This window comes from Amblyomma maculatum, chromosome 6 (assembly GCF_055883805.1).
Source record: "Amblyomma maculatum isolate TAMU_Amacu chromosome 6, ASM5588380v1, whole genome shotgun sequence".
In the NCBI taxonomy this organism is placed as follows: domain Eukaryota; kingdom Metazoa; phylum Arthropoda; class Arachnida; order Ixodida; family Ixodidae; genus Amblyomma; species Amblyomma maculatum.
In genome coordinates this window covers 58,451,355-58,454,682 of record NC_139349.1, presented here as the reverse complement: position 1 = coordinate 58,454,682, position 3,328 = coordinate 58,451,355, and the positions used below count along the sequence as shown (strand labels likewise).

The 3,328-nt window shown below is 47.9% G+C and overlaps 1 pseudogene; it reads right to left on the bottom strand.

The window, feature by feature from the left end:
• Positions 1-765: 765 nt before the first annotated feature.
• LOC146185831 (Na(+)/citrate cotransporter-like) lies at positions 766-3,071 on the bottom strand (annotated as a pseudogene).
• Positions 3,072-3,328: the final 257 nt, after the last annotated feature.

Here is a 3,328-nt window from a genome sequence, read left to right as displayed (position 1 = left end):
AAAACAAGAAACAAAACACGGAGACACAAATAAAACTCACGTGCACGAAAATCTCGAATGACCGCGACGCTAGCGACAGGTGAAACAATAATCATTCGAACTTCATTCACTGAGCTTTACAATGTGTACGTGCGCAGCTGGCGACAAGAAAACGCATACACTCGAATATACGAGATAGATTAAACGAATGTATGCGGTTGAGGCATACCAAAGATTGTCGGACTTTTGCAATAATTAATCACACACGTGCATATACGGCGTACTCAGCATACGTTGTTTTCTAATGTGCCGAGGCAGGTGAGTTGAAGTCAATTGTTTCATAACAAGGGAAATGACTTAAACATGCACCAGAGATAATTAATGACTGCTGCTACAGAGGGGCTCTCTAAAGAAACAGCGCAACTTCAAAGGGATCAAACATTATGACACTGTTTCAAGGAAAAATATTCACCAAAGCGAGGACCAAGTGCACAAAGGACAATGCAGGAGTATAAAAGACGTCTCGGGCCAAATCTTCAGCGGGATTATTTGGGAGAAATAACATGTAGCACAGCTATTAAAATGAAACATGATCGAGGCCAAATAAACCGGTAACGAAAAGTCGTTATATTTAATAAAAAAGAACATTCGACAGCCGATAAGTTCACTACAGAACACAAAACACATATATGCATGCGTAGGTTTGACTGGCAACAAAAATTAAATAGTTATTCCTTAAAAAAGGTACGGAATATGTAGGAAACTTTACAAAAATTAGGCTGTAGAAGAAAAAAAAAATGAGTCAAGTAGTTGTATTCAGAATTCAGCGTCAAACACTCAGAGGTTCTGCCTAGAAACCGGCACTGCGCACTCCTTGAGGTGGAGGTAGTCCTAGCACCAGGTGTTGTACGCGAGCATGACCATGAGGCCGCAGCCGACCTTCATGGCTATGCCGGGCAGGGTGAACTCGTCCTTCTGCAAGTCTCCGTGATCGGTCACGTACTCGCTAACGGGCGTCGCCATGGTGATCATGAAGCAGAGGTACCAGTAGATGGCAAAGGGCGTGAAGTACACGGAGTGCAAGCGGACGGCGTCGGACATGTGTCCCAGCAGAGGCGTGAATATGATGACGTTGTTCAGAGAGTTGTTGATCTCTGCCATGACCAGAGTCGCGAAGCCGACGAGCAGCTGAGGCGTCACAGTCGAAGAGGCCACTTGGTGCGACAACATCCATTCGAAGCAACTGTTGTGACCCGTAGCTCATGATGAGTTTCGCCACGCGCACGCCACCATCCATGTTGATGCCGAAGGACTAGGAGACGCCACGCACCGCTTGCTGGAAGCTGCGCACGCGCGCCCGCTTGGCGCCGGACTTGCTTCTTCGTCGCTTGCGATTTCTCCTCTGCGGCAGCGTATATAGCACCACTGCGGCAAGACAGACCAGACGTTCTCGTTGAAGATCGAGTTCTCAGGCTAGGCCTCATGGCCTCGGCGTAGTGGTGCGAGACGAAGATGGCGATTCCCATAGAGAACAAGGTAATCAGCGTGGCAATCTCGGTATAGGTGATCGTGCTGAGTTCAGCGAACCGGCGGCAGGTGACGTCCTTGAAAACCCGTTTAGAGATGTGGTCACCGGATGCCACCTCTCGCTGGCACAGCACATGGATAGCACGAGACACAGCAAAAATCAGCAGAGCACCGTGAGAGGCAGGTGGCACTGCACCCACCGGTAGATCGTCATCTCGTGGTAATCGTACACTTGCCCCATGAAGGCTCAGACGAACAGTCGCCGCCGCTGCCAACCACGGAGCTCATATAGTAAGTGATGCCGATCAGCAGACCGGTCTTGACTGTGAAAAACTCGCTCAGAATGCGGATCATATCCGGTATGATGATGCCGCCCTCGATGGGGTAGTGGACCTCCATGATAGGCGTGCCGATGTCTTTGCTCCGTTGCCGGTACCTGGTGCGTAGCGCCATAACGTGGAAGAGCCGGCTGTCCTGGATAGCCTCCATGGCGATGGGCAGCACGATGGCTGCTGTGCGCACAGCGTTGGTCCACATGGACACGAGGATGGTGGTGATCGCGAAGGCGCCGATGATAAAGTCAGACTTGTCGCCGAAAACCAACATCAAGGTCAGGATGAACCGCTTGTACAGGTTGGTCGTCTCGACGCCATGAACTACGAGCGCGCACCTGTAAAAGATGTGGTGACGCGGTTTTCTCGAATATGTGCGTGTGCTGCATCGATATAGGAGTTAGGAAGCACCGGAGACGGATGATAGCGAAAATTGAGGGAACGTTAGCATAAAAAAATGATTGCATTGGTCATTATGAGTTGTGGAAGAGGTTTCTTACACCTTTTTGATGTCAGTAGTTTAAGGCAGAAAAGCCTACTCTTATTTCAAAATTACAAGGGGTATGGCAAGTAGTTCGATTTTTTTAAAGAAAAGACGCACATCAAAGTAAAATATAAGTTCACCTGGTATTCAGCATTGGGATTTAACTTAAAATTGCTCGCCTGGTGTGAATGTGGGAGGGGTAAATTAGCCTCCAAGCAGTCACAGCCGCATTATTCTCACAGACTACTTTTTATTGACATAATACTAAGCCCAGTGATTGAAAACTTGTAAGGCTGCAGTTCTTACTAAGTAAAGAAAGACAGATGACAAAACCCCGCAATTAAAGCTTTGAAAACAAAATTTGGTTCTTACTAATATTTATCTTACGTACTGTGCACATGTTCTTCCAGAGGACCGTTTGATTTCCCTGAATGGAAGCTGTTATGGTTAAGAGATCATGAACTCTGTAGAATAATGGTATTAGTTTACTTCAGTGGAATATAATAGGACTTGCTCAGCTTCAGAGGTCATTGCATACGATCGGCACAACGGACCCACATCTGCAACCGCGCCGTACGTCAAGGCTTGTTGCAGCCACGGCCGGTCTCGAAAGAGAGCGCGCTGTGCTCCAGCAGAGCTTAATACAATTTTCACCCGCCAGGTGGCTTTAGTGGTTCGCCTTCAGCGAAAGCTCACCATCCGTTGTTGCAAATGGTCGGTTCTATTTTTGCCAGTCCGATGAAATGCATGATAGCAGAATGAAGAAATAGAACTGCCATGCCGAGTATCTTACACTACGTGCCTTATTAAAGATTAACTAACCAGCTCAGGGAGACCGCGTAGGCTGAGAGCTTGCTTGTATACGCCCTCATTAAAACACCGCCTTGCGCAAATACACGTAGGAAGGCTGGGCGACTTCGTTTAGAGGCATCTTCATTTTGTTCTTACGAAAGCGATTCTGCCCGCGCATATCACACAAGGATTCTGCAGGAAAGGGTGACGGAAC